Source organism: Balaenoptera borealis (assembly GCF_965194805.1).
Source record: "Balaenoptera borealis genome assembly, chromosome: 2".
Lineage (NCBI taxonomy): Eukaryota > Metazoa > Chordata > Mammalia > Artiodactyla > Balaenopteridae > Balaenoptera > Balaenoptera borealis.
The window spans coordinates 160,801,490-160,816,128 of NC_138867.1; the positions used below are offsets into that span (position 1 = coordinate 160,801,490).

Genomic DNA, 14,639 nt, shown 5'->3' on the forward strand with positions numbered 1-14,639 from the left:
GGAATTGAGGAGGTAAAAAGAGCTTTATCACAGAATGATTTCATGCTGGAAAGTTAGAAACAACAACAAAGGTCCCCAGTAAAGGTCTGGTTAAATAAATTAAGGTACATCTGTATAACAGAATAGCATCCAGCAATGAAGTGCATACACTGACATGAGATGTTCCTTGTATAGTAGATGAAAGAAGTTACAGAACAGTATGATATCTCATTTACATAAGAAATATAAAAATACACATACATAAGAATATAAAAAGCATTTAGTGAGTACACCAAAAAGTTAACTGTATTGGAATCTGGGTGTTGACTATTAGAATTATATTTAGGTTGTTTTCTCTTGATTTCTTCTCATTTTTTTCTACCAGAAACATATATTACTATTATACCAAAAAAAGTCAGAGAAAGAGTAGCAAAGAATATCTAAGAAACATCAGAAAGAAGAATGTAAATATAAAATATTTGGAAATGACCTTCACAAAATATATTAACATATTATTTGAAGAAAATGGTTACACTTTTATTAGAGTTAAAAATGAGATTTGAAGATAAATGGATTTATCTATCTATCTATCAAGTTTCTGGCTAAAAGGCAATATAATAAAGATTTAACTTCTTTCCCATTTAATTTACAGGATTAAAATAATCCCAAACAAAATCACAATGAAGTTTTTTTTGTTTTTTGTTTTTTGTTTTTAAGGGCAAATCATTCATTTATTGTTTAAAGATTGCACGACAACATCTGAATTTCTGTAGCACGATGTAAATGTTTTACTTTTTTGATAAAGCAGAGTATAATAGAAAAAAACAATTAGTTTCCAGTAATATCTATATCTCTATTCAGAATTAAGTCTTCCACAGACATGTCACCTGGAAACAAAAGCCTGTTACAAAAAGCAAAGCTTCTACAAGAGCGGCTACTTTTCGGGCAGGGAAAGGTTCATCCCTCTAGGGGGATGCTGTGCTACGTAAAATGGCTGCAAGGTCACAGCCTTGAGGGCGCTGGAAGTCTATTCTCCTATTCCACATGAAGTAGTGTGGTGAACTTCAAACGTCCGTTCATCTGCAACCAAGCTGGCAACCTTTAACTGATTCTTGCAAGCAGGTAAAAAATAAATTAAAAGAAATCCCTACACTGATGTTCCTTGATTTACACTGTTAAATCGTTCATTAACATGTAATTCTGGCTAAGAATTACATTTGAGACTCCTTGTTCAGATTTTGGTTAACAGTACAAATCTTTCCGAAATTCAATTTCTTATTAATCAATCATTTGTCAGCTAGGATACATTCAGGCATCAGCTGCAAGTACAGAATAGATGCACTGCCTCAGCGCTTTGGAAAGACAGAATCTAGAACACTACTAGCAGACAAAATATCTGTTACTAGACAGCATATGTGCAGTACAGCAAGATAAAAACATATATTCATATGTTGGCTTGTTTAAGCCTCAAGCCCTCAATCCTTTGTTGAAATACAATAATTTCATTCCTATGGTTTTTTTTTTTTTTTCATTCCTATGGTTTTTAATACCAAAATCTCAACCTCCAGGAGGGCTAAAGTCTAATTTATACTCCAAACCAAGTAGCAGTGCAGTTCGCTACTACTGAGGCTGAATCCATAAAGACTTCAAGACCACGTCCAGAAGACAAGTTATTATATATAACACCCTAGAAGGTCTGAAACATAATAATCATATACATAGCAGGTCCTCCAGAGCTTTTTACCTATAACATGTTTTTTGATGAAAGTTATTTAATGTACTGGAGATAACTGTGACTTACTGATCAAATATTTGAGTACTTGTACTTACCTGGGATTTCATTTCTGGTGAAAGAAAAAGGAAGAACAGGACTCACTTAAAAAAGAAAACAAACTTTATAAGTGAAAGTAAAAATCTTATCACACACTATCACTTTTGGAAGCAGCATAGAGGGGCAGTCAACGGTAAAACACTGGTGAAGTAGGTCAAAACTCTAGGCCAAAAATCCATTATTATTATCATCAGTGACAGTACCACAACTGTGCCCTTCATAATTAATAATCACTCCTAAGAATCTTCATTTGGCACCAGATGATGCGTTTAAGAGAAACACTCTGGGAGGCTTTGAATCAGTCTTGGTTTTTTGTTAGCCAAGTTACAGGAAAATTTTTAAAGTGGGGGGAAGGGAAGAAGGAAACGGACCAGAAAAAGAGTTTAAGCCATAAACCAACAAAGCACTGATAGTTCCAAACATGTCAGACACTAAAATGACTGATATAGGCTCAAGTGGTTTATTAAACCTATAAAAAGACTACACCAGCAAAGTCCCCATTTATCTGTAGAGTTCAGAAACTAAAACAAGGAATATTTTAGCTTAAAACCTTATCTCAAGAGAATCATATACACTTCACATGAATAAAAATACCTGAAACCAAAAAAAAAAAAAAAAAAAAAACCTGAAACCAAACATTTTTAATTGCTCCAATACCCCAAATATAAAGAAAAAATTAATTCAGAAGATTGGGCAATCTCTATCTCCCCTCCACACTAACCACCCATCCCATGGAAGACCAAGGGAGATCAGACTTTCCAGACTTAGGCAACACCTGGCTGCCGCAAAATTCTACGGAGACTCCTTGTGGAACAGCAGTCTCCCATCTCTTGTGTCTCTCCCTGTCATGATCATGCAGGAAGCAAGTCTGGCTGTGCTATTTGTTATCACTGTCTGTCACCCATCTGCAACATGATATTGCTACAAAGGTAAGTACAAAGTAACGTATCTAGTTCCCTTTCCCCCAGAAGGTTGAGGCTCAGGTACAGGGGTAATTCTCCTGCGCACACAGTCATAATTTAGGCCGACTCAGTGACTTCAACAGGCTTCATCATGTGATCAGGTTTGTTGCCAGCTGCATAATGCTCCCACATCTGTAGATAGAGCTGCTCTAGTTCCATTGTGTATTGTTTGGTGTTGAACAGAGGGCTAGATATTCTCTGCTTCCAGACTTTGCCACGAATTCTCTTCAGGTATTCTACATCAGTTCCCAGTTTCACAGCTATGTCTTCATACTCTTGTCTATTTTTAGCAATCAGCTCAAGACAGCCTAAACAAGTGAGCTGGGAAGCTGCAACTCGGGAAGCAAGAGTCTCTCCTGGCATAGTCACCATGGGTGTCCCCGACCAAAGGACATCCATCCCTGTGGTGTGTCCATTACAGAGTGGAGTGTCCAAGCAGACATCAGCCAGCTGGCCTCTCCGAACATGTTCCTCTTTAGGAGCAACTGGTGAAAAAATGATACGGTTCTGGGGAAGGCCCATATTTTGCACGTACTGTTGAATATTAGGTTCTCCTACTGCTGGGAAACGCAACAGCCAAAGTACGCTATTGGGAACACGCTTCAGAATATTTGCCCACATCTGCAAAGTAGATGGGTCAATTTTATATAACTGATTAAAGTTACAGTACACAATGGCATCTTCCGGTAACCCGTACTGAGAACGTGTGGTTACAATAATGGTACGGGGAGCCTCCTCTCCAGTGGCAGCCTTATTGTTGATCTGGGTAGTTGCCAGTCCATTGCTAATACTGAATCCATTCATTGTTATCTGAATTTGTCCTCTGTTAATCATTTCAATAACTGCTTCTGCAATCGTATTCATAGGAATGACAGGCATATTGAGAGCTATATTACTGCTGTCTGTGTTGTTTCCTCCATCAGGACATTTCATCTTGACAATTTTCACATCTGCTAGACTATCAAGAAATGCTTTGAGGTCGATGCCATTCAGCACAATTCGATTGTCATAAATGTGCCCATTGGACTTAAAATCGATGACTGCTTTTTCCTTCAGGTGAGGGAACATGTTAGCATGATCACCAATAAAGAAAGTATGGGGCATATAAGCCAGTTTCTCAGAATACTGCTCAGCAACTTCAGCAGGTGAAGTTTCCTGATCAGTGATGATATAATCCATGAAAAGTGCGCCACTAGTCCCAGGGTACCCCAGCCACATTGCCTGAATAGGAGCTGGCCTGAGAGCAAAGAGTTCATTTCGAGCACCCCTGGTATAACCATTCATATTTACAAGGATGTGTATACCATCTTGATGGATGCGATCAGCTGCTTTTCCATCGCATGGAATCTGAGAAAGATCAACGAAATGATCGGCTTCTGCCATCACCTTCGCTCGGAAGTTTGTGCCATCATCTGGGCTCAGGGCATAACAGAATACCTCAAATTTATCACGATTGTGCATGCCTGGAATAGACTGCATAAGATGAGAAGTAGGATGGTTCCCAAAGTCAGAACTCACGTATCCTACACGCAGTCGACCATCACTGAGCTTCAAGTCCTTTGGATGTTCATATGGTGGTTTATGAAGGACACTGATGTTATCCAGGCAGAGGTGCCCATGCCTCTCGGCAATAGCCTTCCTGACGCCGTGAGAAAGAGGATATAACATGCTGTGATGAGGCTGCACGGAAGGCAACCTGTTCTTCTCTAACTGGTCAGCCACAACGCTGACCAACCTCTTCATGCGCTCATCATAGTCTGTCCAGTCACAGACAGTCTGCAGGCAATGAGCCAGATTACAATAAGCGTCAGGAAAATCAGGTTGAAGCTTCAGAGCAGTGCGATAAGAAGCAATTGCTTCTGGAATATTCCCTGAATCCTTGTGAATGGAAGCCAGATTGCTGTGGGCTTCCGCAAATGCAGGGTCAATCTGAATGGCACGGGTATAACACTGCAAGGCTCCCTGAACATCCTGCATCCCCGTTAGAGTGTTTCCCATATTACAGTAGGCCTCAGCAAAGGTAGGACGGATTCGAATAGCCTCCTTATAATGCATCAGAGCTTCCTGCACTTTTCCCTGCTGCTGCAATACACTTGCTAAATTTGAATGGGCAGCAGCAAACTCTGGGAAGACTTCTAATGCTTTACGATACAAGCGAACTGCCTCTTCAATGTTTCCCTGTTCTCGCTTGGTATTGGCTAGGTTATTCAGAGAGTCTGCATGGGTGGGACACAGCCAGAGAGCTGTATTATAACAATCTTCTGCTTCGGCAACACTGCCCTTCTCTTTGAGAGCGTTGGCTAGGTTGCAGTAAGCGGCCGGGAAGTGTGGTTGCAATTCAATAGCTCGCCTGTAGGTGTCTATTGCCAGATCTATCAGGCCTTGCTCATAGTATACACAAGCCAGGCTGCCATGTACCACTGCATGATTTGGACTCAAGCTTAGGGCACGAAGGTAAGCTGCCACAGCTCGTTCAAAAATCCGTGCCTCTTTGAAGACATTTCCTAAATTGATATAAGCATCCAGAAAATTGGGGTCATGGGTGACAGCCTTTTCAAAGTGATGAATTGCAAGCCAAATCTCCCCTTGTGCATTGAAAACACAGCCAAGATTACTCCAAGCTACTGCAAAGTTCGGTTGCGTCTCAATTGCTTTCAAATAACATGCCTTGGCTTCTTCCAAGCGACCCAGGGCTTTGAGCAGGTTCCCCAGGTCACTGCAAACACAGTACAGATCAGGATTGTACTGAAGAGCAGAGGCGTAAGCTTGTACTGCCCCTTCCATGTCGCCTGCTGCTACCAAAGCGGCTGCCAGGTTAATATAACCATCGATGAAATCTGGTTTGAGACGCAACGCATGCCGGTAATGCTCGATTGCTTCCTGCAACTGCCCGCTTTCCTTGTACACATTCCCCAAATTCGAATAGGCTTCTGCCAGAAGAGGGTTCTTTTTAATTGCCAGACTACTAAAGTGGGCAGATCCGTCCAGCCTTCGACACCGGAAGTGTATAGATGAAAGTAATAAAAGTACACCAGTATTGTCTGGCTCTTGTCTCCAGAGCTGCATGCAGTGTCTCTCAGCTGCCTCAAAATCTCCCGCCTGATAGGCTCGACGTGTCAACTCTGCTAACCCTTGGAAGGAAAGCATACGTTTCGTTGGGTCTGTGCTGTCGGCCACGTTGCCCACGGAAGACGCCATCTGGAGCTTCTGGAGGGAGTGCGAAAAGAGGGTAATTGAGTCCCGCTGCTGCCACTACTGGCAAGAATGTTTCTAGAGGTAGCAAATACAAGGGCAGCAGCCGTACCACTGCTTTGGCGGGCTTAAGCGGCGGCAACAGTTACATACACTGAACCTTAGGAACTCTGGTTGGCCATCTATGTCTCACGGTCTTGAAAAAATCACAATGAAGTCTTTTTTAATTGATAAAATGGTTCTAAAGTTTATCTGGAGATGCAAGAGGGAAGAGATGTGGGGACATATGTATATGTATAACTGATTCACTTTGTTATAAAGCAGAAACTAACACACCATAGTAAAGCAATTATACTCCAATAAAGATGTTAAAAAAATACAAAGTTTATCTGGAAGAATAAACGGGGCTATTGATAATAGAATTCTGAAAATTAAAATTAAGAGGTTAGACTTGTTCTAATGGATACATTTTAAAATGAATGCTAAAGCGACAACCGTTGAACCACTATGATACAGTCAAATAGAAAGCTCTTATACATCTAGTAGAAAGTGCTCAAACATCTCTTTATATTTTTGGAAACAGTGAATGTTGGAGGAAATAATGGTAATAGAGAAAGTATAAAATAATGTTGGAATAATGGTTAAGGAAGGGTAGTTAATTTTTTACCTTAAAATACGTTCTAAAACAAATTTGACTGTATTTACCTAAAATCAATTATAGAGAAGTTAATGTAAAAAAATTTAAATCATTATTCAGAGGGAGCACAGAAAATATGTAACAGATTCACGATGGTATAAGTCACTAAATCCAATGACTTTGCAGGACCAACTGATAATCTTGACTACCAACACTCTTTTTCTTCCCTTTGCTTCCTTTGACTTCTATGACACACACTGCCCTGATTTTTCACCTCACTTTGGTTGCTACTTCTCCAATTCCTTTGCAAGATTATCCTCCTTTGAAAGCCATTACATGTTTGAGTTCCTCAGGGCCCATTCCTTCTCTACACTGTCTCCCAAGATATTCACATTTACCCACGGCTCCAATTACCACCTCTACTCAGGTGACTCAAATTTAACTCTCCCCCAGGCATTTCTTACCTATCAGTATAAGTCAGAATCCCTGAAAGGGAAAGGTGGCACACTCAAATGTACCGTAATTAAGGAGACTGTAGTCAAGAGATCATTTGCAAAGCGTTTGGGGAAAACAACAGAGGACAGTAGTCCAGCATCTCAGGGAGCTTTTACTGCCTAGGCTTAAAGGAGGAGGTTAGGGACTTCCCTGGTGGCTCAGTGGTTAAGAATCCACCTGCCAGTGCAGGGGTTCAAGCCCTGGTCCGGAAAGATCCCACATGCCACAGAGCAACTGAGCCTGTGCGCCACAACTACTCAGCCTGCACTCTAGAGCCCGCGAGCCACAACTACTGAGCCCACGTGCCGCAACTACTGAAGCCCGCGTGCCGCAACTTCTGAAGACCGGGCACCTAGAGCCCGTGCTCTGCAACAAGAGAAGCCACCGAAATGAGAAGCCCACTCACTGCAACGAAGAGTAGCCCCCACTTACCATGACTAGAGAAAGCCCGGGCGCAGCAAAGATCCAACCCAGCCAAAAATTACTTAATTAATTTTTTAAAAAAGGAGGAGGTGGAAATGATTACTGGATTCGAGAGAGAAAAAAGAGGAAGAGGTGGGAGGAAGAAGAGCAGGAGGAGCAGGAGGCAGAGGAAGAGGGTTTGAAGGAGGCAGGGTGGAAAGAGGAGGAGGTGGGGAAGAGGAAGAGATGATGCAGGATGTATATCGTATCAAGTAAATACTCAGCCTTCACGCTTCTTCCTTCATGTACCTCCTATGGGCTGAACGCAACTAGAAGGCAGAGCACACGGGAGCAGGTGCTGGGGATACATGGAATCTTGACATCCCACACACGTCAATGTCTCCGGGCAGGGATCAGCGTAGAGATGGGTGGAGAGTGGCTCTAGATGGGGAGGCAGAAGATATCTACCTAACAGACACCTCCGGCTTGGCTTCTTCTCTAGGACATCCCAGGGATATTTAAAACTCAGCAGGTCCAAGATTAAACTCATGAACTGCCCACTCCACAACCTCTCAAGAACAAGACTAATGAAAAACAAACTGGTCCTCTTTCAGTGTTTTCTGTGTCATCAAATGGTATCAAGGTCAGGCCTGTCTTCCCATAACTGTGCAGGAATGGATTGGAGTGGGGCAAGAGTAGGTGCAAATAGATCATTGAGGACGCTATTCCCCTAGTCCAGACACAGATGATGATAGAATGGGCTGAGGAAGTGTTGGTAATGATGAACAGAAGTGGATGGATTGAAGTGGATAGATTGAAGAGATATTTAGAAAGCAAAATTGTTAGGACTTGTTATGAGATTGGATGTTTGGAGGTAAAAGTAATGTGGTTGTCAAAGATGACACCTTCAGTGATTTCCCATAGATCTTAGGAAGGAGACACAACTCCTTAACATGGACTTACTGGCCCTGCGTGGTCAGCATCCCCCACTTCCCACCCTTCAACCTTCCGCCTTCACTTACGCCAGGCCCCTCTGAGGATGTGGACCATGTTCTACATTCTTTCAGTCCTTCCTGTTTCCTGTGCTTGCCCCTGAGCAGGACATTTGGACCTGCTCTTTCCACTGCCTGTAATGCTCTTAGCCCACTACCTAAGTCCTCTTTATCATTCTTAGCTCAGTCACCACTTCCCCAGGAAAGCTTCCCCTGACTTCCCTAACTAGACCTAACCCTCCTATGAAAGCGCTCCTAGACTGGGTCCTTCCCTCTGTAGCCTCTATCCTTTAGTAGCTTACACACACTTGTGTGGCTTTTCAGTGAACGTCTAACATATTCTCAATCCCCCACCAGGATATGAACTCCACGAGGACAGGGGCTGTGTCTTTCTTGTCTCACAATAAATAGTCTTATTGCCTCTCGTAGTGCTTGGCACCTTGTAGTACACACACACACACACACACACACACACACACACACACACACACACACACACTCTTTAATGAATGAATGAATAAAAGTAAAAGCAATGGAATACATCATGCAGAAACACACTGATGGATTTAATAGACTTAAATTATAATCTTCTCTATATTAAACAAGAGTAAGGAGTAAATGATAAGTGATAAACTTAGAGATATATTCATAATATAAAGACAAGAAGACTATATCTCAGTAGAGTTCTTGCCACATCAACAATACAAATAATACCCAACAGGAATTGACAAAAACAAAACAAAACAAAAAAAAAACCCTAGAATAGAAAGAGTTATGACAACTTTTCACTGTAAAAATTGAAACTCCAAATAAAACTGGCCTAAACAATATGGAAACCCACTGTATCACGTAATCAGAAGGATAGGATGGCTTCCCTCAGGATCATGAGACGGTACCCAACGATCACCGGGGACAGCATGCTTTCTTGTGCACATTCATCAGAGGAGAAATGCAGTCTCTTTGTTAGCAATACAATACAAATCCTGGGCTTCCCTAGTGGCGCAGTGGTTGAGAATCTGCCCGCCATTGCAGGGGACACGGGTTCAAGCCCTGGTCTGGGAAGATCCCACATGCCGCGGAGCAACTAGGCCCGTGAGCCACAACTACTGAGCCTGCACGTCTGGAGCTTGTGCTCCGCAACAAGAGAGGCCGCGATAGTGAGAGGCCCGTGCACCACCATGAAGAGTGGCCCCCACTTGCCGCAACTAGAGAAAGCCCTTGCACAGAAACGAAGACCCAACACAGCCAAAAATAAATAAATAAATAATAAAAAAATAAAAGGAATTCCTTTAAAAAAAATATTTAAAACGTGAAATTTTGATGACGTTTTAAAAAAAAAGCATATTCAAGGAAATATAGAAACCTGTGATCTTTGGTGGGATTAGTTTACCTAGCTGTGTACTGAAAGGTAATGGTCTTTTGAGCCCCCTCTCTCACACTATCCTGCCCCTTGGGGCCACAGATAAACCTGTTAGCTAGAAAGCAAGCTGGTTGAGGCTGGGCAAAGATTTATGTATATCACCCAGGGCAAACTTTTTTCTGAAAAGGTGGGAAAAGCCTCAATAGCTATGAGGAAGGTGGATTCCAGAAGGCATGAATTAGCAATGGTCCTGAAGGGAATCCGGCAAGGGAATTCGGAGAAGATGGTCAGAGAATGAGGGCCGAGCTAGGAAGGGGCAGGATTGATATATGAGCCATAGTCCTTCATTGCGTTTGGAAATGGCTGCATTTGGCAGAAGACATCCTTATTCTTCAACGAACAGAAACATTTGCTTCCAAGTCATCGGATTTTTTGCTCCCCTAAATAAATACTTCTGGATTCAATCAGAGTGGGAGACAAACAAGTTTAGTTGTTTAAAATCCCACTCATATTTCTGAGCCGTTTTCTTATCAATTATCATTGGAGTATCTTTCACTTAGTAAGTAACTGAGGTGCTAATTCTTGGTCTTGAAATGTGATACCAGACCCAAGCCATATTCTTTGAAATCATTGGGTTAATGTGTCTTCATCTAGAAATGTGACTTCTCCTAAAACGATTTCCCTTAAAAACTGTGGGACATTGAACCATTCCAATTACCATTGGGCTCGCCAGTGATACAGATGGTGGGAAATTCCACCATACTTTATATATTATCTCATTGCCACTATAGCAAGAACTTGCTGAATTCTTTAGAGATTATGATGTTATTAACTCAGGTTCCATTTATAGGCCAGCATGACAAGGACAACTGCTTTCCTGTGTTGCATTTATTTCTTGATACTGATTCTTCCTCTTGCTTAGAAGCAGTTCCTTCATTGTTTCAAGTTAGTTACATTAATTTGGATCCGTTTTCCAATGTCAGACTATTTGCTTTTAATCATATGGTCTTGTCATCTGCATGTGTACTTTATTCTTAAGTTACTGATTACATTTAGAGGTAAATGAGTTAATATGCACCCTCACAGATCAACAAGAAACCATTACACATCTAGGCAGTAGTGACATAGAAATAAAGGCTACCTCTTTTGTAAGCAGTTTTTTTTTAATGTGAGTCCAGTAGCACTGAAACTTTCTTCAGCCTTACATATTTGAGTAGATTTTAGTATGTCATCTGTGTGGATTATGAGTTTGTAGGCTTTGGCTCTGAAAGCTGTAATTACCAATGTTTGAAAGACATCTGTGAGGGTGAGGATATGGAGAAGATAAGCCAAAAGCAAGATATATAATTACCACACCCTGTCTTCCTATTGGGAACTCTGGATGTTTGAAGCAATTAGGACGTTTTACACAGGTCCTTCTCCTATCAGAGTGCAACATCAGGTTGCTCTGAATGTAAGTCATCAATCTTTCAGGCAGGAAGTGTCCTCTCTCACATACACTATCAGCTCATAGGTCCTTCAATGACTAGGGGTGGAAAAGATCCATACTTCTCTATTACTGAGTGAACATATCCCTGACTGTCCTGCTATAAAGGCAATTTTTATAGAGGGAAAAACACTGGGCCTGGAGTCAGGAGAGCTGATTCCCAGCTCTGAATCTCTCATGTGCTATGACCCTGGCCAAGGCTTCAAGCCTCAATTTTCCCAACTGAAAAATGGAAATAGTATAACTACCTCACAGAATGATCACAAGCAAAATGGACATATTTATGAAAGTGCTTTAAAAATACTATGAAATTTCTATACAGTTCAGGATATAGAAAATAAAAAATCATGTAGAGTTGCACCATTTCTTTGGAATGTTAAATATTTGTTTCTGTTTTCATCTCTGGTTAAATACTGAACATATATGATTTCAATATTTAGGAATGCACTGAATGCAGAGCTCCGCTATGAGTAGCTATGACTTGGAAATATTGGGAGAAATGACAAGATTCCTTGTTATTGATAATTAACAAAGGAACCCTTTCTTTCAAAGGTAAGGGTAGCTTAAACCTGACTCACAGTACTTTGCTCTGCCTGATTTTCTTTAAGGAAAACTGCTGAAAAGTTTTCTAAGAATAAGTGAGGTGAGATTGGCCCTTGAGTAAGGAGAGTGGGCAGCTAAAGCCTAAAGCTTCTTTCTCAATAACAAGTTTAAGTGCCTTGTTTATTTTCATGGGATTAAGTGACACTTGTATAAATACCTTACTGAGTAATGGTGCTGTGGCAAAAGTGAAGTTTATTTAAGACACTGCTCCACCCAAGGTGAGCAATTAAAGCAGGTATGTGAACTAAGTCACCTTTGGCTTCTCTATTCAACCCGATGAGTAAGTAGTACTAGAAAGGAAAAATGGTGTGGGGTATATGGCATGGCTGGAGGTGGGAAGAAATAGGAAGGCAGAAGAAGCCTCCCTGAAAGAATGAAGGAAGTGTGAATGGTGGTAGGGAAACTATAACAATTGAAAATTGATTCCGACTATTGATATCAGTCTATCAAGTTAATGCAAATTAAGGTGGCATGAGATTTCTTAAAAAAAAAAAAAAAGCCTTTTCCCCATACAGTGTAATAATAACCACCTTATTTTAAATGTAGCCAAGAAGGGCTGTATTTGCTCATGTGATAGGGTTTCCATACTTCCCACACCTGGGGAAGTATCAGCTAATATTGATTTAGCACTAATTTATACCTGATGGTCAAGACCAACTAGAATAGAGGAAAACTGGTACAAATTAGTGAGGCCCTGTGGTCCCAGTAAGTGGTCTGGGGCCCAACTGTTGTATATCAATACAAATAACTCTTTCTGGGAAGGAATGGAAAAAATATTTTAAATGGATCTGAATCTGCTCTCAGAAGCTCTAGTGCTATCAGGCTAAAGATCTCCTCTAAGAATGTTAGGAATGGGTAAGATCAAGTTACATTCTTAGATTTTTATTATGTTTAGCTTATTAATTTGGGAGGTAAGCAAACTAGAAGCAGAACAGGCTTTAAAACATCTGAGTTTGTTATTATATTATGAATAATAACTGTTAGCTCGTCCATTCCATTTACCTTTTCATCAATGAAATTCTCTATAAAGAAATATCCATAAACTAGTCTTACATTTTAAATATCGCTGCAGATTATTTGGAACCATAGAATTAGATACCAATCCACTGAAAACTGTTTTCTTTGGGTAATTTCCACGAATTGACGTCAGTTATCCACAAATCTTTGTATTTGGCTAAACACTGAGAAAATATGTGGGGCCTGCAATTAAACTTAGTGAACTTTTAATCATTTCTAATCCACTGTTTCCCAAATTGGCCAAATCATAAACATCACCTGGGGAACTTGTTAAAAATTGTACAATCCTGCCCCTCCTGCTCCCAGACCTGCTGAATTAGACTCTCTAGGGAATGAGGCTGAAATCTGTATTTTTAGAAGGGCCCCAAGAATGCCTGATGAGATATATGTTTGGAAAACAATTCTATGTCCTTGTCGTATTCCTCATGATGTCAGAGCCCTTCAAACCCCAATATTCCCTTCTGACTACCCCTCTCCTCAGTGATCGCAGGCTTTTTTTCTGTTCCACCCCACCTAAGAAAGAAGGCACATTCCCACCAACCACTGTGGCCCTCAGCAGCAGTGAGTCTCTGCGGCAGGTGCAGTGGAGAGTGTCTACCATCTTGGGTGGGGAGGTCATGGAGTATAGGGATGGAGGTGTGGTCTGGAAAAGTCTTTCCAGAGATTCCCCTTGACAACCAGTTGTAGATGACATTGCTACCTCCTCAAATGGCCACGCTCAACTTCCTTTGCTCTACATAAATTTTTTCTTTACCTTCACTCTCTTAACGTCCCTTCTTCCTGTAAATGGAGGGGGAAACATTGTCCCGTTTTGTCAAACTTGTGCTCTTGATCAAATCCTCTACTGCCTCGTGGAAACTAAATCTATTAGTCCTCCTCATTCCAACTTCATTTTTTTCTCTTTTGGCTTCTATTGGCATATCAGTAGATGTTTCTTCCCTATTCTTTTTAAACTAAAGCAACATATACTTTCTTGGACTCTGATGAACCCCAAGATCCCATTTGACTTCATGCCTTCTGTTTACTGTCAAATTTCTCAAAAAGAGAATTCTACATTACTTGCATTCATCTTCTCACCCTTCTCATCAACCCAACTGTACCCTGGCTTCCACAGAGCCACATTTTATGGACACTATTGGTGTGAAGATTTCCAGTGATGAGATCCAATGACTTTGCTTAGCCCTTAACCTTCTTCCCCATCTAACAGCTTTTGACATTGCTGATCACCACATCCTTTTAAAGACTTTATCAATTAGTCATCATTTAACTATAAGAACAGAAACCTATTCAAATGATTGAAACAGCAAGGGGGAGGGTAATATAAGACCAAAGAAGCTCTCTCACAGAAAGTATAATAGGGCTGCACAGGGATTAGCATCAGGAACTAGGAAGCTATCAGTAACCAATAAAGTTTTAACAAATAATTCTCGGGCACCTGCTATATTCCAGGCACTCCTAGGTGTTCAGTGACCAAGTAGTCAACAGAAGAGACAAGGTCCCTGCCTTGAGAGACTTTATAATCTAGTGGGGAAGGCTTACATGAACAGGTAAACAATTGTGTATTTACACCATATAATGAGCACTACAGATGAAACGAACTGACCTAATGATACATTATTATAGGTTATTAGTGATAGGCAAGGACTTAGAAAGGATACTCTGAAGACAAGGCATTTAAACTGA

General features: G+C 41.0%; 1 long non-coding RNA gene and 1 pseudogene across 2 annotated transcripts; both read right to left on the reverse strand.

The window, feature by feature from the left end:
• Positions 1 to 609: 609 nt before the first annotated feature.
• LOC309623749 (UDP-N-acetylglucosamine--peptide N-acetylglucosaminyltransferase 110 kDa subunit pseudogene) lies at positions 610 to 6,585 on the reverse strand (annotated as a pseudogene). The gene is made up of 2 exons (XR_014249945.1): positions 2,436 to 6,585; positions 610 to 2,404 (listed from the first exon to the last, which is right to left on the reverse strand). The product of XR_014249945.1 is annotated as a UDP-N-acetylglucosamine--peptide N-acetylglucosaminyltransferase 110 kDa subunit pseudogene (transcript).
• Positions 6,586 to 7,788: 1,203 nt separating this feature from the next.
• Positions 7,789 to 13,555, reverse strand: LOC309623788. The gene is made up of 2 exons (XR_014241644.1): positions 8,960 to 13,555; positions 7,789 to 8,929 (listed from the first exon to the last, which is right to left on the reverse strand). It is a non-coding gene; the product is annotated as an uncharacterized lncRNA (long non-coding RNA).
• Between the last annotated feature and the right edge of the window lie 1,084 nt (positions 13,556 to 14,639).